This window comes from Grampus griseus (assembly GCF_964374135.1).
Source record: "Grampus griseus genome assembly, chromosome: 10".
NCBI lineage: Eukaryota > Metazoa > Chordata > Mammalia > Artiodactyla > Delphinidae > Grampus > Grampus griseus.
The window spans coordinates 91517069-91538424 of record NC_139004.1 but is presented as its reverse complement, the minus strand read 5'-3'; positions in this window follow the sequence as shown (position 1 = coordinate 91538424).

The following is a 21356-nucleotide window of genomic DNA, read 5'->3' as shown; positions in this document are numbered from 1 at the left end:
CCCTCTACCCCTTTTCTCCTTTTTACCACCCCATTCTCTACTCCACCAGAGCAGCCTTGCATGTATTAGTTATGAGACAGAAAACACCTTGTTGGAGGAGGTTGGGTAAAGTATGAAGCCACTGATTTACAGAATTAGAAAATGTTAGAACCAGAAGAGGTCTCCAAGAGCATGTTTCCAAGGCTCTCATTTTACAGAGGACTCTGAGGCTCAAAGAGGTCACAGACAAGGTCACACGGTTAATGTGTGGAAGTCAGTACTAGTGGCCCAGATCCCTGATTTTATGCCAGTCACGTAGCGCCTACAAGACAAATAAAAAGTATGAAGTGTTTTCACCTAAAACAAAGAAACGTGACTAAAACAAGGTGACTCTGACCTGCTCTCATTTCCATTAAGGCTCCATACTGTGAGGAAAATCAGGTAGCAGAATGTGAAGATGAAGATATTGGCTGTAATGCAGAGCAGAATGAAATTGAAATTTATCTGAGGTGTGTCCAGACCAAGGGTAGGCATAAGAAATCATTCTAGTTCTATAGAAATAAAAACCCTTTGAAAGCAAAGGTAAGAATTTTAGAAAATCAATGGGGTACTTGAGGTTTCTGAAGCTAGTTGCTGGGGCAGGTGGATGGGGGAGTGAGAAGTTGCCCGTACAAAGGAGTGGGGTTATGAGAATAATGTGAAAATCCAGATGCTAAATTATAGAGCCAACGCAAGGAGTTCTTAAAATTTCTTTATAGGAATGAAAATATACAAGAAAAGTGTTCACCGTGAGAGCTAGCTGAAGAACGAAGAGCAGGATTTCCTTTCCTTTTTTTTTTTTTTTAACATCTTTTTTGGAGTATAATTGCTTTACAGCAGAAGATGAAAATGTTGATGATTTAAAATGCAGAAATTTCTCACCATGGTCTAACGCATTAAAGTGTGGGGCTTTAAAAATAACCAAGAGAATATTTTCTTGGTTTCTCTTTTCTTTTTCTTTCTTTCTTTCTTTCTTTCTTTCTTTTTTTTCTTGTCTTGGTGAGAGGGAATAAGGTTATTCTAGTGGTAAATATGATTTGGGGACTGATGAATTCAAATCATTAGCATCAGTATGTAGGGTCAGACCTCTTGGAAGGGGCTACTGACCCACTTATTAATTTTCACAGGCAAGGTTAGGGGAAATTTTTCCACTTTTAGAAACTTAGTTGAGCAATTTTTAATGCCTTTCTTTTCCCATCTGCTTTCGTTTCTTTATTCATTAAGTAGAAAGAGTGTGTGTGCGAGAAAGCGCGAGCGAGAGATCCAATTTCCCCCTATGCACTCTCTGTAAGTGTCAACTGCGCCATCTGGTGGCAAATGGGTATTGGTGCACCTGGCCTAAATTTCGCTTTGAAAGATGAACAACAAATTTGAAAAATATCAATATCATGATTTCTCATTACCTTCAATCATTAGATACCAATTCTGATGCCATGAATATTAACTAGAATTCAAAGTGAAAATTAACTAGATGCTTGTTGTAAAATATTTGTTATGAAATGAAGGGCAATTAAAAGTTTAATAGATACGAAACTATCAGGTTCTTACCCATAAACAAAGCTTGAGAAATTGTCCAGGTCTGTGATGACAGCTGGGAAGGCTTCTATTTTCCACCCAAACTCAAGGGGGCCCCCCTCAACCCTCATCCTTCTCTACTTCAGCCCCTTATTATTTCTTTCAGATTTATTTTTTATAATTTCCTATTATTTTTATTTGCTTTTTCCTCCAGCATTGCTTTTAAAATGAAGTAAATTTCACAAGATTAGGGATTGCTTTTGTGGTTTTCACCCTTGTACCCGCAGTGCTTTTAGTAGACACTCAACAAATATTTGTCAGTGAATTTAGTTGAACTAAAAATACTTCATAATAAAACCTGAAATTTAAGAAAAGCACTTATATGAACAACCAAATTAGAAAACTCTCTCTGAGTTAAGTAGACTAACATTTTTCAAGAAATTCAGTCAAAGTGGTATGGATATATCCCCGGTAGTTTCAGAAACTGCAGTTTTTGAGGCCATGCTTCTGACAGTAAAACTGCTAGCATGCATCCGTTTTTCAGTGGGGTGGCATTCGTTTTAAAAGCCCCCTTATTTAGGCTGCGGTCTTTAGCAGTAAGCTGGTGCCTTTCAGAATCAACAGTCAAGTCAAAGAACAGCTGGAAATACACATTTGGATGTTTGCCAGATTCCACTGGGTTATTAAGTGACGTTTAGATAACTGACTTAAGCCCCACCATTGTGAACTTCATAACTCGCTGAGCTTGTAGGTGTCAGTGCATTGGAAGCAAAGTGCTCGGGCTCTGCTTTCTTGGACATGAACTTAGTCATGTCATATGAAGCATTCATTTTCAATCATAGTACTACACTTGTACTTTGACGTCTGACAAATGCCAAGTGTTTCCTGACATACATATTCTTATCATGCAAACCTACTTGAGCGGCAGAAGAAATGGTGGAAAGATAACTGAATTGCACGTGGATTTGAGGTGGACACGGTGCAGATTTCATGTTCAGTTTAGTACATTCAATTTAGAGAGCAATCTTGTAGGTTCCCGAAGATCCTTCTAGGGGCATTATCCACTTTACTGAAAGTTCAAGAACCTCCCAAAGGAAAATGGGGTGCAGAGGAATTAACCACCGTAGTAAAGTCTGGCTCATCTTTAGGGGAGGGAATGTGCTCTGGTTGGCCCTTCTTCCTCCTCCTGCCTGCTCAACGCTTGCTGGGGATCCCAGTGAACCCTGGAGAGAGTATGGAAGTGGGGCTCTACCAGCTGAATTATTGTTATTTACAACAGTAGGATCCAAAACTTAATGTTTATTAAAATCACCTGGGAAGCTTGCTAAAATGCAGAGTCCTGGGTCCAGCTCCTTCTATGTCTATAGATGTGTAGGAGCCAGGAGTCTGGTAACCAGGTGAGGCATAGAACACACCTTGGGACACCGCTGTTTACTACTCTCAGCCCTAGGAGTGTGTGGCCTCTGTCTTCTTCACCACTGTTTCCCAAGCACCCCAGGCACATGGTCGGTATGCAGTGGATAGCTTGTAGGGTGGGGATGAGGGATGGGTGGATGGGTGGGATGCTGGATGGAATGATGCAAGATTATGTATATTCAGGAACTTAAAGACAGGGTGCACCAGAGTAGAAGAGAGAATGGTGAAATTTCTAAGGTTTCCACAGATTCTTTGAATTTCTCTTTAAATTTCTGATACATCATATGCTGCATTTGCCCCCTGATTTTCTGTGACCTTTATTTAAATACCATCTCTCTTTAGAAACAGAGTAATTTTGTCACTTGGGATTAAAAATGATATTTTTGTAAAATGGCAAACCATCTTGACATTTCATAACAAACCTTTTAACAAATTCCTGTTCTCACTCAAAACTCTTCTTCCAAGTAGAACAAAGCCTCCCATCGATGGTTTTATAAAAACAAAATGCTCGTCTGCCATGAGAGTCCCGTCAGAAGGGCTACAGGGGGGCAGTGGAAACAGGGTAGGCTGTGAGCCAGAACAGCTGGATTCCACCGACAGCCCCTCTTCTGTAATCATCGTGTGACCTTGAGCAAGTAACGCCCCTGTCTGGCCCCAGGTTCCTCACCAGTAAAGTGAGAGGTTTCACCAGATGGTCTCCAAGGCCGTGTTGGCTGTACATGTTTCTTAGAATCACTTCGAGGCTTTGGGTTTCCCCCCATACCTCATCCTTGGGAGCAAAAAACAGACTTTCCTGAAGGCCTCCACTGAGTATATTGGGGGAGGTGGAATTATGCCCCCTAAAGATGTCTGTGTTTGATCCCCAAAACTGTGCTATCTTACATGGAAAAAGGTATTTTGCAAATGTGATTAGGTTAAGGACCTTGAGTTGGGGAGGTTAACAGGAATCATCCAGGTAGGCTGCGTCTAATCACGAGTCCTCAAAATCAGAGAACCTTCCCTGACTGTGATCAGAAAGAGAGATGTGATGATGGAAGGGGGGTCAGAGAGGTCACTGGTGGCTCTAAAGACAGAGGAAGGGAGCCCGGGGCCAGGGAGCACGTGCCGCCTTCAGAAGCTGCGAAAGGCAAGGTTCAAGCCTTCCCTAGAGTTTCGGAGAGGAATGCAGCCCAGCCAGACCCGAAGTGGACTTCTGACTTACAGAGCTGTAAAATAATAAACCTGTATTGTTCAAGCTGCCACATTTGTAGTGATTTATTGTGGCAGCAATAGAAAACTAACAAGTATGCCCAAAGAATCTAAGTACTAGTCAGGAGTTTGGTACTTTCCATAGCTCATTGGGTGGGAAAACCAGGACCTCCGGGGAGAGGACTCGTGAGGGTCATCTGGCCTGGCCTCAAACTCATCAGGATCCTCACTTTTAGACGTTTTGACCTGCGTCTCTAAAGAATTCCTTTGAAATGTGTGTGTGTGTGTGTGTACATATATGTGTATGTATATGTACATACACCAATATATTCAGCTAGAGTGATTTTTCAGCACCCCTAGGAAAACCATTGAATGGTCTAAAAACACACTTGATAACTCATAACAAATGCCACTCAGGCTAAGCCAGTTGCAGTGGGTACACCCAGTACAAATAGTAGAAGGACCTTCTGAGGCAGCTAGCCTCTATCATGTAGCTCTGCATCATAAACGTAATGAGTCTGGGTCTGAGGAACTCGCAAGCCAAAAGTAGCATCCAGATACGTGTGAAATGATAGAACAGAAGGGGACCGTCAAGATCTCCCAGGCCGCCTCCTTCACCTGCAGGGAACTAAACTGAGGCTCAAAGGATCAGGAACTGCTCCAAAACAAAACCTGAGGTACTCTTTCTGCTACAGCAGACGTTCTCATCAATGAGAAGAAAGCAGGATTGGAGAGTAAACGTTTATCACAGTATCTTAGAATCCGCATTGCCTCAGCCTACCTCAAAACCTCACGTTTTGAGGTCTTGCTCCCCAAACCAGGAAACTGACCCTGATTTGAGGGGACAGCCGTGGAAGGCGAGGCAGCTGGATGTACGAGCTGACACACAGCTGTCAGCTCAGGCTGACTAGAGAATGGCAGACACATCCCCAAATAATAAACAGAATCTCTGCTTTAACGTGGTCTACAATCTACTGTGGCCTAAATTATCTGGAAATGTGGATATCATCACTAGTTTGTTTGATCCCTTAACTAACATTAATGATCACCATTTAGAATGATAGAGCTGGAAGAAACCTTAGGAGTGTCTAGTTCATTCCTCGAATCATGCACATGGAAACGGACTCCAGAGGTTAAGGGCTGCATCCTAGTGGCAGAGCCAGCATTTCAGCCCCATTCATCAACCCCCAGGCACTTGCTCATGCCCTCTGCTCACTGGAACCTACATGATGCTTTTCTGTGAGTGAAGACTCTTGAAGCATCATGAAAAGTGGTTTTAGTTTCAGCCCATGTACTACCTTGTCAGTCTGAGAACTGTGTCTCTTGAGGTCAGAAGTCATGTTCTCCGATAGAGGGGAAAAAAATGGACTTGTAATCCCAGCTCTTGGGTGAATTAATAAAAGGCATTCCACTTCTAGGGCTGAGGACACAGCTTTTTCAAGAAGACTGGAATGGAAAGCACTCGTTACTCGCCAGTGATTTGATACTCTAATCACCACAGTGTTTGGGAAAACCACAAATTCCTCACTCACTCTCCTCTCATCCAGGTAGCACTGTGTGAGCAGTGTTATTACACAGTGATTATCCAGACGCTCAGCTTAATATACTTAACAGTAGATGTCCATCCAGAGTCATTAGATAAACTTGAATTTGATGTGAAACCTGATTTGAAGATGTTATTCAGATACGTCCAACCTCAAGCCTCTGCTCAGATTGCTCAGATCTTTATTCCTGATTTCTCTAAGTTCACTCTCTGAATGAAGAGGCACCCAAAATGCTTACCTGTCAAGTGCTACCATTTTAGGAAAATTCATTTTACTGTTAATGCTTAAGGGACTGGGGAGGATTTCAGAATTGGGGTATCTGCATTCTACTCTGATACTTGATGGGTGTCCCTGTGCTAGTTTCAGATCTCATCCTAGACGTGAAATGCATATGTAAGACGAGTTGCGTTCAATGAGTACTGTATGTGGATTATCCATTTGTAATGATTGATAATGCCACAAAATACTCTTAACTTTGAAACTGTGAGTAAAAAAATGTTATCTTACTTTGATCATTCTGAATGCACTTTAAAATCATGCAGTGCCTTGGAGTCATTGCAGAGAATATTGCCTTTTATAGGTCATGGAACCATAGAACTTTGGAAGTGAACAGGAATTTATGTCATTCAGGTGAGGGTTGATAACTAGGTTTTGTATAGTTGCCAACTACAATTGATTGGTATGGCTCTGGTATGCCACGCTGAGAAGAACTCTTTGGCTACTGGGGCTCAATGGACGAGTGTTATGTGATCAATTAGCTATCTCTGCCCTGGCCAGGAGGAAAGAATTGTCACTGGCAGAGCACATATGTTCTGTCGTTAACAAGTCCAAAATTTACAAGCAGCTCATGCAGCTCAATAACAAAAAAACAAACAACCCAATCCAAAAGTGGGCAGAAGACCTAAATAGACATTTCTCCAAAGAAGATACACAGATTGCCAACAAACACATGAAAGGATGCTCAACATCACTAATCATTAGAGAAATGCAAATCAAAACTACAATGAGATATCATCTCACACCGGTCAGAATGGCCATCATCAAAAAATCTAGAAACAATAAATGCTGAAGAGGGTGTGGAGAAAAGGGAACACTCTTGCCCTGTTGGTGGGAATGTAAATTGATACAGCCACTATGGAGAACAGTATGGAGGTTCCTTAAAAAACTAAAAATAGAACTACCATCCGACCCAGCAATCCCACTACTGGGCATATACCCTGAGAAAACCATAATTCAAAAAGAGTCATGTACCAAAATGTTCATTGCAGCTCTATTTACAATAGCCAGGACATGGAAGCAACCTAAGTGTCCATCATCGGATGAATGGATAAAGAAGATGTGGCACATATATACAATGGAATATTACTCAGTCATAAAAAGAAACGAAATTGAGTTATTTGTAGTGAGGTGGATGGACCTAGAGTCTGTCATACAGAGTGAAGTAAGTCAGAAAGAGAAAGACAAATACCATATGCTAACACATATATATGGAATTTAAGAAAAAAAAATGTCATGAAGAACCTAGGAGTAAGACAGGAATAAAGACACAGACCTACTAGAGAATGGACTTGAGGATATGGGGAGGGGGAAGGGTAAGCTGTGACAAAATGAGAGAGTGGCATGGACATATATACACTACCAAACGTAAGGTAGATAGCTAGTGGGAAGCAGCCACATAGCACAGGGAGATCAGCTCGGTGCTTTGTGACCACCTTGATGGGTGGGATAGGGAGGGTGGGAGGGAGGGAGACGCAAGAGGGAGGAGATATGGGAACATATGTATATGTATAACTGATTCACTTTGTTATAAAGCAGAAACTAACACACCATTGTAAAGCAATTATACTCCAATCAAGATGTTAAAAAAAAATACTTTCTGAAATTAGAAACTAAAGAAAAAAGATGAATAACCTGAGGCCAAGCATAGCTCAAAGGACGGTGACAGTCAGCCAGCTGGTCTGCGGCTGAGCAGGACGGGCCACCTCTGTAATGTCACCTCATGACTTCTAGAAAATAGGAAATCAAATAACAGTGTCTTGGGTGTCTAAAAACTTTGGCAGGGAAAAAAAAAAACCCACAGCAAAGCAGAAAAATATATTTGGACGGTGATGTACATTACCTAGGAAATTGGTGACAGTTTATGGAAAAGTTCAAAAGAATTTGATCTTTCAGTGAGCACCATGTAGTTTATAATCATGCTTTCAAAATTCATTTTTATACACTCAGTATATCTGTTTGGATGCCTTTTTTATGCAAGGTACTGTATTAGAGTGGTGAGAATAGTAATGAGACATTCCAGGCCGAAGTCCCCCAGCATCCATTCAAGAGACATTTACTGAGCACTTACTTGAGGCAGACAGGGCAGTCAGTCTTGGAGATTTGAAACCAAGTAAAACTCTGCTCTGAAGGAGTGTTCTCTTAGTACACGACATCTGGCACCACAACCAATGGTTAGAGCAACTTTGTTTTGTCTTCTAGATCTTCAGGGGATTCCAAGAACCCCAAGATAGAGATGACTCTCTAAAGCAAGCTAAAGCGTAGTAAGGGAGAAGCTGGTAATTTTTCAAACTAAATACCCAATAAAGATGGGAAACTTCAGGTTGTAAATATTTTAATCTTTTACTGAAGTAGAGCCCACTTCCCAAATCAAAAGGCATGGCTCAGGAAATAGAACATTACCAACCCAGAAACCCCTGTGTTTTCCTCCCCATCCATACGCCTCACATCAGCCCCAAGGGTGGCAACTATCCTGACTTCCAACACCAAATATTTTTTTCAGTTTTTGAACTTATATCGATGGAATCCCATTACATTTTTTGTTTTCTGTCTTCTTTTGCTCAACAATAGTTTTGCTAGAATTATTCTTGTTCTATATAGCTATAGTTCGTCCAATTTCTGTTACTGTATAGTATCACCCTATATAAATAGACTTCAATTTCTTTATCCATTCTGTGTTTGGAGGATATTTGTGTTACTTCCAGATGGGATTTGTCCCCGAAAATATTTCTATGAACGTTCTTGTACATGCATCTCTACCGGGGACATCCCTGCGATGTAATAGCTGGGTCACACGTGTGAGCATTTTGTAAGCGCTTCCAAAACGTTTGCCAGAGTGGCTGCAACCAATTTATACTCCTGCCTGTCGTGTTGGAGAGTCCCCATTGTTCCACATCCTCATGAAGATTTGGTATTCTTAGTATATTTAATAGTAATCAGTCTCGTAGGTCCCCTAGAGTTTTAATTTGCATTTTCCTAAATTACTAAGAAAGTCAAACGAGTTCTCATGTTTGTTGGGCGTTCGGATATCGTCTTTGGGAAAGTACATGTTCAAATGTTTTGCTCATTTTTCTTCTGGACTTTTTACAAAAGAATTGTACAAGTTCTTTGATAAGTTGGATTATATTCAAAGTAAGAAGTTCTTTTCATCAAAAGACACCACAAGAGTGCTTCCGTCAGGGTCCAGTCAGGAGACATAAACCACCCCCGGTTACTTGCAAGGAGAGAGTTTAATACAAAGAATTATTAGCTAGATACAAAACTGCCATCTCTGTAACGGAATATCAGACCAAAAGAAAACACCAAGGTCTCGCGGAGGTAGCAACCGTCAGAAAGAGGTGCCCCGACCTGCCTCCCAGGACCGGGGGAGCACAGGGAAATGTTGACACTATTAAACTCAGAAACCCTGAGAAGGGGCTCCCGCCCAGCCTGCTGAGCAGGAATTTGGGTCTCTGAGGAAGAGGCACAGACACCTGGTGCTGGGTCTCTGAGACGGGACGCAAGAGTGCTGGAAAAGCTCCAAACTGGATTTGATTGCTGCTCTGGGAGCAAAGTCACACTGTTGCAATGAAGTGCTTTGTGCCTTGGGAACAAGAAGCAGGCAGGAAGGCTCGGTGCCCAACTGCTCCAGCCTCGCAGTATCCCGCTAGCGCCCCCTACCGGCGGCTGTCCAAGACGAGCCTGGTGGGCCATGTCGGGCCCCATCACCGCAAATAGAGAAGAAGGGGGTCGGAGCTGAGAGACAGAGAGCTTAATACTTATCATGAGAGCACGAAGGCAAAGAGTGGGGAACAACAACGGGCTTGAATCTAGGCTTGAGATGTGTAGCAGTTCAAAATAGCTAACGTTTAGTAGTTAAAATAGCTAAGCTAAGCACGTGTTTGCCGTGTACCTGCTTGCTGTAAAGCTTCACCACATCATCACACCTCATCTCACATCAGCCCATTAGGATGAGCACTCTCACTATTCCTACTGAAACGATGAGAAAATAAAGGCAAGAGAGTTTAAGTAACCTGCCTAAGGTCATCCAGCCAGGAGGTGCCAGGGAGAACAGATAACAATTCAGATCGATCTAACTCATTTTTATCTTCATGCTCCAATCCAAAAATAGAGGCTTTACTGTAAAACTGTACAGGATTATGGTAAATGAGACAGGAAAATTCATAGCAGGTCTCCTGACTCCAGGGCACTTCTACAGTCATCAGTATTTTCTGGTCATATTAGCTCATAAAAATATGGCAGGTGACATCAATATCTTTCCTTCTTTACCTTTTTTTGAAGTCCTTATCTTCTTTCAGCTGGTCTTTCAGGCGTCCTTGTCACTGTGGTGAAAAACACCACAGATTCTACGCATGTGCTTGAAGCTACTTTTACTGACTGTCGCTTTGATTTCTGTACTTTGTTCTCGCAGATGGTAACTGTCTTTGGGTGAGAACAGTCCTTTGCCTTTTCTACAATCGAAACCTAGACCCACGCTGCTCCCAAAGCCGTAACCAATAGGAAAACTGTCCGGTTTGTTCCCTTCCTATACACAATTGTCTGAATGCAGTTGAAGCACCTATAGACACAGCCACTGCACTTTCCTCATTGTGGACGCTGCGTCCACATGCTGAGATTTGGAGAAACTGTGAGAGCTCGCTTGTTCATTTATCGTCCGGCTGAAGTGTGGGGTGAGCTAAAAATCTGACTTCCTTTAAAAGCTGAATCTGTGCGGCGCTCTTGTGGAATTAGTTGGGGGAGCCACGTCTCACTGGGCAGCCTCTGGCTCTCAGGCGTCTCCTCGCCCTCCCCTCCCCACGCCGTCAGATTCTCCACCTGGCAGCCAAATGCTAATTGCCAAACCTGATGGCGTGACTCCCTGCTCTGGGGAAGGGGAAAATTCTTAGTGTGGTCCTCAGGGTGTGCTCTCCCTGCAGCCTCACCTCAGCCACCTTCACCTTCACGTCCTGTCCTCCAGCCCGCCGGGTCCCTCCTGCCTCAGGGCTTTTACGTATGTTCTTCCCGCTATGCCGTCCCCTACCTCACAGACACCGTGTCCCCCCCCACCCCTTGTTGGCCCTTGTGCACGCTTCAGGGATCACTTCCCGAGGAAGGGGTTTGGGGCTTCCCTCCCCAGACAGGCTAGCTCCTCCCGTGAGAGGCTCACAGCTCCCTGGAGTTTTCTGTTCCAGCATTCATCATTTGTGACATGTGCTTGCATGTCTAAAAAATCCAAGTCTGTTGTGGTTTTCCCACCAGAATGTAGCTTTTCGGGGAGGATGCAGTTGCTGGTTTTGTTCACCATCGTGTGTCCTCAACACCTAAGAGTTCACTGGAACATGGGCATCGTTGAAAAAAGATGTCAGGAAGGGGTAATTGACCTCCATGAGCACAGCTGGTGGGGGGCAGTGAGCAACCTCTTTATCCTAGATCTGCTCGGAATTTTCCTCTCCACAAAGGCCATTGCAAAGCAATATTGTCGTGTCAGCTGCTTTCATTTGTTTTTATCTGTCTGGGTAGGCTCGAGCTTGAGGCACCCTCTGTCACAGCAACACACACAGGTTGTGGGGGGCACTGCATGGGCGGTCCGATTGGGAGGTTCTCAGGCGGGGCCCAGGGATCTGCATTTAACAAGCACCCCAGGCTTACCTTGAACACACTGGCCCAGCCACACACGGCTCCATCCCCACCCCAAACCAACCTGACCTCAGAAATCTTGTCTCCATTTCAGGACCTCTGTATCTTCAACATTCTGCCCTGCATTAGTTTCCTTTCACCACTGTAATGAAGTGCCACAAACTCGGTGCCTCAAAGGACACAAATTTATCATCTTATTGTTCTGGAGGTCAGAGGTCCAGAATCAGTCTCAGTGAGCTGAAATCAAGGTGTCGGCTGTGCGTCTCCTGGAGGCCCTGGGGAGGCTCTGTTTCCTCGCCTTTTCCAGCTTCTAGAGGCCGCTGAGTTCATTGGCTCGTGGTCCCTCCTCACCGCACCTCTGCTTCTGCATCACATCTCCTTCTCTGACTCTGACCCTCCTGCATCCTTCCTGTCAGGACCCTAGTGATGATACCGAGCCACCCACACAGTCTACGGTCATTTTCCATCTCAAGATTCTTAGTTTCACACATCTGCAAAGTCCCTTTTGCCGCATAAGGTAACATAGTCACAGGTTCCAGGGCTTGGGTTGTGGAGCTCTTTGGAGGATCATTATTGCACCCAGCATATGCCGCAACCCTCTCCCCAACATCCTTCCTTTCCTCCTGTTTCTAAGGACTGCATGTCCCTCATATTTGCCAAGGCTTCCACCACACCCGCCTCCCTTCTGCTCTGCCCCTTGTCCCACAGGGTGTGTCCCACCTGTGGTCAGACCATGCCTCTCGTGGTCTTCAACTAGAGTAACTAAGTTCTTTTTGGAGACAAACTGGTGTAAATTTGAATTACCAGCTCTGCTGCTTCCATGCTATGTAGGCTTAATAACCAAACTTAACCTCTCTGGTTCCCTTCTAGTGGGCTTAAAAATGCCTACATTTGGGGCTATTGGGAGAATTAACTGAAATAATGGATGGAAGCTCTCTCCCAGGGCTTGGCAGGTAGAAAGCGTTCAGCTAAGGTAGATTATTACAATCATTATCTTCCATGTGTTTCCCCTTTCTTTTGTCCTAACTTGGGGCCTGGAGGCCTATACTACCTTTTTTTATTGACGTATATTTGATTTACAGTGTTGTGTTAGCTTCAGGTGTGCAGCAAAGTGATTCAATTATACATATATATATATGTGTGTGTGTATATATATATACACCCTTTTTCAAATTCTTTTCCCTTATAGGTCATAACAGCATATTGAGTAGAGTTCCCTGTGCTATATAGTAGGTCCTTGTTGGTTATCTATTTTATATACAGTAGTGTGTATATGTTAATCCCAGACTCCTAATTTATTCCTCCGCCCCTCTCCCCTTTGGTAATCAGAAGTTTGTTTTCTGTGTCTGTGGGTCCATTTCTGTTTTGTCAGTTAGTTCATTTGATTCATTTTTTTTAGATTCTACATATAAATGCTATCATGTGGTATTTGTCTTTCTCTGTGTGACTTAACTTCACTTAGTATAATAATCTCTAGGTCCGTCCATGTTGCTGCAAGTGGCATTGGGTTCTCTCTGTAAGCCATCCCTCTAACAGCACATACTATGACAGGATAGACAGAGGCTGGACTTTTCTGTCTGTCACGTTCTTTTTCAAGTTGAATTTGGTCCAACAATTGTTTATCAACCCCATCCCAGCACTGGGCTATTCACAGAGCATACAGAGATGAGTGAGGCATGGTCTCTGTCCTCAGCAGACACTCCACAGATAATGGGACAGATAAAAATAAAATTTCATAATAAAGTGGCAAATGCCATAGTTGCTTGGAGCGATCAGGAAAGATTTTTGGATGAAGGGACCCTTGAGCTGAGTGAGGTAGGAAATACTTTTTCAGGAAAAGGCTTATGGCTTTTCAAATTCATTGATTACATCTCTGCCCAAGGCATTGGGCCAAACCATCATCAGCAAGATTTACACTTGACTATTTCAGAATAACAAGAGCTTCACCACTCTGTTCTTTTAAGCCCAAGTCTGGCACAGTGAGAGCTTGTGCTGAGGGCCTGGCTAATCCCAGGATGCTCTGCTTTTCCAGGGGCAGGCCTGACATATATTTAAAGCAGAACAGTCACTTTGCTTGATTGGAATATGGTGGCTGCCCAAGCATCTTAGCCACCACAGAGAGACGCCTGCTGAGAGTACAATAGCCATGTGGTAAAGCACAAAAGACATCAAGCTGGACTGTAAATCACTGGCTCTCTGAGTTCTTACCTCTTGACTCATTACAGCAGTGCAAAAGCCCTACCTCTGTCCCTCCTATGTGTTCTGGCTTTCTAGAACAAAAGAACTCCAAGATGGCTAGATGATGGAGTGAACACAGTAACAATCACATCTCTGAAAATGCTTCAGTCAACCAACATAATGATCAATCAGCAAGGGCAAATCCCCAAATAATTTCTCAATTACATCAATTCATAAAACAATGAGAGCAACAGTCCAGGACCAAGACCGACTGAGACAGCACAGACGCAGTCCATGTAATCCAGAACCCTTCCAGAAAGTGCTGGGAACCCCTTCACCTCATGCTTCCACATTCTCATGCTGCCATACTTGCCGTACTGCCAAAGCATTGGGTGGTTTCCAGACTTCTTGATAGAACAGAAAATGAAAGTCTTTAGCAAAGTCTAATAATACCCCAATTTTAGTTTATGAAAACCAAGTTTTAGTTACCCTTATTTTTAAACTTCATTAATAAATAGTCCTCCTTGTGCATCAAAATGAAAATCTCTATGTACTTGTGTCTACTGTCTCCAAAGAAAAGACTTTCATCCTGGGATGCATTTACCATCCATCCAGGAAAACCCCTGCAGCCTGCAGTGGAGTCAAGGCCACACCTAATTTTACTAGTCTAGAGAAACCTACATGCGTTCTTCATCTTCCCGCCCCATGGACTTGCTTCTCCATGTCATCTGTCTTGGGGGAAGCTGAGGGGTGTCCAAAGAAGCAAGAATAGTGCTCCAAATCTATAGTTAGAGGACAAATCTGGAGGTAGATCTAGGCAGTGGAGAGGTGAGGACCAAGTGGATAGGATAAAGGTTAAGAACACACTGTGAGCTAAGATCTGAGTTCACCAAGTCATAGAAAATGAAAGCTGATTGGGACCTAGAAAATTATTCAGCCTGAACCTCCCACTTCAATGGGAGAAAGTGGCTTGTGATCATAAAAAATAGGGATGATAGCACCTGCCTCTCAAGATTGCTGTAGATTCAATGAAAGGATAGCATGCGTATCAATTTTGGATCAGAGTAACCATTTAACATGTGTTTTTGCTGGTCTGCAAGGAACAGAAACAGAACTAAGTCTTCTAACTTAGAGGAGGTGCTCTGTCAGGCTGCCAGGAGGCCCAAGCACACAGGAAACTCATAATAAAACAAGGCCAATCTCAAGAGCATGATGCTGGGCCCAAGACTTGGCCCACTCAGGTGGATTTTATATGTTTCTGTTTGGATAGCAATGAACCTCGAGGCCAGCGTATGACTCCGTCTAGTAAAGTAATTCCTTATACACTACTCTCCCACGGCAGGAAGTTCTTCTAGATAGCGCCTGTCACATTGTGGCTTGTGCTCTCACTTATGTGTGTCTTATTTCAACTACTATTGTGATCCCTTTGGGAAAAAAAAAATACACCTTTTAATTTTTTAAAAATTATGACAGTACTTACAGTTATGTTTACTCATAATTTATTGTAATCATGACATCTTGGAAAATTAGAAAGGTTTTAGAAGCCAGTGAGGGGAGGGAGGAATCCCAGTACCCAGAGGCAACCACTATGTCAGAATATTTCTTTATTTTGGTTGTGTATTATTTTGTTTGTCCATTTCGTTCCATATATATCAGTCAGGATTTTCAGTAACAAAAATAAACTGATGCTGACTCATTCAAGCAGAGAAACAATTTGTAAGGAAGAGATCAAATGACTCAGAAAATATTGGACATTGACTTGGTTTCCACCATGCATGTTTTAAATAATGCTGTTTTGAACACCTTTGTGTGTAAACTTTTGTCTGCTCTGTGAATTATTTCCATGGGATAAATTTCTAGATGTAAGGACTGAAGGTGAATCCTTTTACATAATAAGATCCCTCTTCTTGGGTCCTTAGTTTTTATTAAGCTCTCAGATGGCTAACATTAAGTCTGTAAGTAATTTTTATGAAGGAAATTGAGCGAGTGATACATCGCTTCAGTGCTTGCCAATCTAACATGCTTACACTATAAGGCCTACCGACTGCTGGTTGCTGTAGCCACATGCAGCGGTCTGATGTCATCACTGAAATGTGGACAATTGAAGGAGAAGCTTCTTCGTGTTGCCACTGCCACGCTAACTAGCCCTGTGTCAATGCCGAGTCCAGTGGTTTCATAAGAGTGGTGAGGACCCTCTCCTCTTAGAAGGTCCCTGAACTCCTTATAGAAATGCGTCTGCTCCTTCCAGCAACCGTCATGGTTTACATACAGTGTCCTTTGACCAAAAAAAGCAACGTATAATGTGGCCGCTGCTCTGGGTACTTTGTTAAGTTGTTTATATACTGCTTCCCCCGCCCCTCACCTTCACACTACAACCCAGCCAAGGGCAGAGACTACATTTCAGTCATCTTTTTTCTCTAACTAACTCATTATCCTCATTTTCCCAGTAGGATGTAAGCTCCCCGAGGACAGGCACTCCTGTGTGTTTTCTCGCGCTGTCAGTTTCCCTGGTTCCTGTAACAACACCTCGCACACAGCCACTCCTGTGTGTTTCCTCGCGCTGTCAGTTTCCCTGGTTCCTGTAACATCACCTCGCACACAGCACACAAGCAGTGAACATGCTTATTAATCTGAGTTGAAGAAGAGCCAAGTAATTCAGAGTCTGGAGCCTTAGAACGATTTTTGTCTCTGAACACGTCCAGGTTCTGTTCTCAGCTCTGGAGCTGGCTTACACATCATCTAAGCCTTTTTCTGTCTACTTGGTTTTCCAGTTAGTTTCTCTACCGAACACATCATTAGACAGTTTTATCCAACTTTCTATTTTTCTTTCATTGAAAGCCACATTTCTCATGCATCCATTAATAACTTCACATGACATACCTTTCCCAGTTAACACCAAGGATCTAAATTTTTCTGCCTCTTCTTGACATGAAAGGTAAACTAAAGTCAGTGGTAGGTAAGAATGCATTTACTAGAATTTGGGGACCCAAATCCTCTTCACGCCATTGGAATCGTATTTATTCAGACCCTAATCGGAGCGGTTTTTCCTTTCTCTCTTCTCATCTCCCTCTTGAGTTGCTTGACTTTTCATATAGCGCAGATGTTATGAGCTAGTTTATTCTCATTACGTCTGCACTGGTCATCGTGCTGGTCTCTTATTTTTGAGCTAGTAGCTTATGAAGTTACTCAATTCCTGGCCTTGGGTCACATCACAGTGTTTTAGAACTGTCCATGGATTGTCGAACCATGGTGCCCCTTAAGTGTAGAAGTGTGATGAGAGCTAAAAGCATCGACCTCAAGCGTTCCACTTTCATTTGTTTATTTATGCATCCGTGTAAATTTTATCTGGGCAAAGTATTCTGAAACATATATGGGTATATATCTGAATATATATGTGTATATATGTTTGTACACATATGTACATTCATGTATGCATACACACACCCACAGACACACAGGAAAAGCTCTGAGTTGGTTCCACCCTGTGGCAGATGTTACTGGTGCAACCAAAGTACAGAGTATTTTGAAGTCAGGCTTGGATTCACTTCAGCCAGTGCAATATGCGTGGAGGGGCCAGGTGTCACCAGCAGGCGGGAACATTTAGGAGGCAGTGCTGAATTCTTCAGGCCTTTTTCTATACCATGGCAATCGGTGATTATAGATGTATATACCTCTAAAGAGATGGCACGAGGCTGAAGAAGCAGACTAGACTGGGGATCCATCTCAGAGAATCACCAAACCAGAACAGACCTGATTTGGGAGAAAAAAAAAAAAAAAGAAAAACTTGTGTTAATCCACTGAGATTTTGTTCTAATTGCAAAACTTCACACATCCTGGCCATTGTAAACCGTTACATGCAAGACTAAGACTAAAAGGCCCGCGGAGGGGAGACGCTGAAATGACCCAGCCAAGACCACAGCTGGAAACAAGGTAGTGACTAGAACCCAGGACTCTGCACTCCTTGCTTTGCGTTCATCTCCCTGTGATACTCTGGACGCCGTTAACTGCAGTGGAAACAGCACGTGGCGTCAGGAAAAGCTCCTGGATGAGTCATGAAAACAGTATACAAGTTTAAAACCATAAATTGCCCAACACTTTACTGCCTTGCACAATCTTCCCTCTTTTACCTGTCAGGTCAGAGATGGATGGGATGGCAGGAAGTCTCAGTAAATTGCAGCATTAAGTATCATCACAAATAATCATTTTTGCAAATAATCCAACCTGCTTGGACTTGAATAGGCTCTGGTGTATCTGAAAATATTACCGTAGCAGTCAAAGATGTATATAAAGGTATTTTTTCGAATCCCAAATGATTCACCACATTACTGAAATATGAAAGTGAGCAGTTAATAAAATTGTCAGCATTTTGAAGGGGCCATGAAATATCCTTCTACATCTGGTTTTCTGCCTGCTCTCTCCCCTCCAGGGCTGCATAAACAGCCAAGATCCGTCTTTCATTCCCTTTTAACTCTGGGATTTACAGGATAATAGATGCCAAAATGCACATCCCGTGACAATGGCTTCCAGACCCAGCGCTTGAAGGTGAGAAGTAAAGAAGAGATGCATTGCCCCGATAGAATATTACTTTTCCTGATATTCAGGTTGCCCGCCCCCCCCCAATTAAAAAGATCTCTCCACTTGGGCAAGTTTTGAAAACTAGCTATGGTTTCTGGAAATTAGGAACATGAGACTTAACAGGATTTTAATTCCAAAGATTTTTCTCTTAAGTTAGTCACAGCACTACTTCATGAAAATGTTGCAGAGATACAAAGAATTGAAGATCCCTAACTCCAACCCTTTCTTGTCAAGGAGTGCTAAACATGACTTGGAATCCTCCACAGTGGTGGTTGAAGACTGCATAGACCCGGCACTGTGCTCCAAGCTCCTCAGGAGCATATAATTCATTGTCCAAACTGGCACACTTTGGAGAGGGGAATGGGGCAGTGGGTGCTCTGGTCCACTAGACACACACCACGGCTGCCGTGGACCAGTTAGGGTTGGTGTCACTCTCCCTATACGTGCCCATACGACAGGTGGCAAACACAATGCCGAGCGGATCCAGGCAGGGCCACCCCATCTAAAAGGGCAGCTGCCAGTTTCTTCAAGGCAATTGTTCCCACACATGAATCTAAACTACAGTTGCCAAATGTTCCCATTTTCAAAAGGAAATCAATATTTGTATGTGTATCCTTCAATGTCTAAATGTTGTCAGTTCATTCAAAAACTCAAAATACCACAAAGACCAAACACTTCCTTCGAATTCTCTCTTGGGGGTCACCAGTTTTTGACCTCTGTCTTAAGAGTGGTAGACAGAAGTGTCACACTGGAAGACTGGGAAAGGGCTCTGGGGACGAGGTAAAGCTGTCACTTACATGTGCTTTTGCACACAAAGGTAAAGAGTCAGAAGATTTACAGAGTTCCAAAATTAATGAATTAATCCCTTCATTTAAAAATGATAATATTATAACTACAAGTAAACCTAGCTTTGATTTTTCTGAAGTTCATGATTTCCTTTGAAAGCTCTTTTTGGCTGTTTGGACTAGCTTGGCTGCTTTTATTGGGCAAACCAATATGGAGCTTAATCTTCATCCCTGCAGGAGTGAGGAGGAACGAAATCTCTTCCTTTAATCATGAAGGAAAAACTTTCCATTCTCGCTGTTCCCCATGGCTGCCAAGCCGACTTTCTCTGTGTTACATCAGCCAGAAGAACTGTGTCTCCTGGCTGCCACGAACTGCAAAAAATCACAGGGAAGGGGAGTGGGCTGTGACGGGCTTAGAACAAATGTGACTCTGGGGGGCTGGGCACACCGTTGCCCCAAACAAAATGAGGGTTCTTGGCCAGGAAGAAGAGCGGAATTGGTGTCGGGTCAATCAGCAATGTCTCCCATAACTGTGCAATTCATTCATTCCTTCATTCTATAAACATTTTTTTGAGCATTTATTAAGTGACAGGCCCTTGGGACACAGGAGTAGACACAAGGGGCATAGATCTCTGACTTCCCCCACTGAGTTTACATTCTTGGAGTGGGGAGGATATTTTTAAAAAGTAAGCTTCACAGTATTTTAGAAGGTGATCAGTGCTCTGAAAGAAAATAAAACAGAGAAGGAGGATAGAGGGTGATGAGACTGGGGTGGGGTTGCAGTTAGATATTGGGTAATCTGGGAAAGACTCCCTAAGGGGGGACATTTCATCAAAGACCTGGAAGATGTAAGGCAGCAAATCACACGCCCACACGGGGGCAGAACATTCCAGACAAAGGGAATAGCCAGTGCAAAGGCCCTGAGGTGGGAGCAGCCCCTGCCTGGTTGTGTAACAGAGGGGCCAGAGCAGTGGGAGAGCCTGGACGGTAGTGAAGGGAGGTCAGAGCAGGATGTGGAGGCCACTGGGAGGAGGTGGCTTACAGTGAGGTAGGGAGGGAAGGAGGGGCTCTGAGCGGGGTGGTCACGTGGTCTGACTCTGGCTCCTTTGTTGAGAATGAGCTGTGGGCACCAAAGATGGAAGCCAGAACACCATCACTGAAGCTCTTGCAGTAATCCAGGCAAGAGATCATTGGCTGCTTAGACCAAGGCGGTAGTTTTCTTTAACACATTAAAAATCTATTTGCAGATAATACAAAAGCCAGAAGGGAGCCCAAAATGTCTCTTCCCAGTATGTGTATCCCTTGCTGCTAACATAGTGTAGAAGCCAGAAATTAAAAGTGCAGTGGGGCTTTTTTGATTCGCATTTTCTCTCATCTAATATCAGCCTTAATTATATCCTATTAAAGTTAATTCTCGAACTATAAGACAAAGATCTATGAAATTATAAGTTTCCTTTCCCACTGGTTTGCAGAGCTCCTTATCAATGAATACATTTCATACGAACAAGAAGCAATATAAGCCACTCAGTGTGATGCCTTATTTCAGGATAAAGTTACCCAATTAAAATTAAATGGTGAATGATCATGTTTTCCTTTCTGGTTTTAATAACCAGGGCTTAATCCAAGAAACCTGCTTGCTGAGATGTTTTTCTTCAGTGATCATTTGTTGTTACCCCTATTGAAAGACAAAGCTATGGAAGACTGGGTAGACTCCAGCGAAGGGGGGAGGGTAATGAAATGAAGGCGGGAGCAGATGGTGAATGTGAATGGAGGCGAGGAAAAGGAGGTGAATGGGGAGTGAAAGGTACACAGATGGTAGCATCAGTGACCCTGGGGCTGAGCACAAAGGAAGAAAGAGGAGCGAGTGCTTTTCCAGCCACATCTGCTGACCTCGCCAGGCTCACAGCTGTCCTTTCTTGCCCACAGAGTTCTTGGTTGACCCGGGGTGCAGGGCACAGTGCTGGTACCACCTCTGGAGAGGACCCGGGAAGGTCAGAGCTTCCTTGTTTAGGGGCCAGATGTTTGCTATGTAAAGAAACTTCTGCTGCAGGTAAGCACAGTTCTTTGCAATTCTATAAACCATAGTAAGACTGCTAATGTGTATATATATATATATATATATATGTGTGTGTACTTGCTATCACCATTCTCTCTGTCTCTCTCTGTCTGTCTCTCTCTCTCTCTCTCTCTCTCTCTCTCTCTCTCTCTCTCTCACACACACACACACACACACACACACACACAC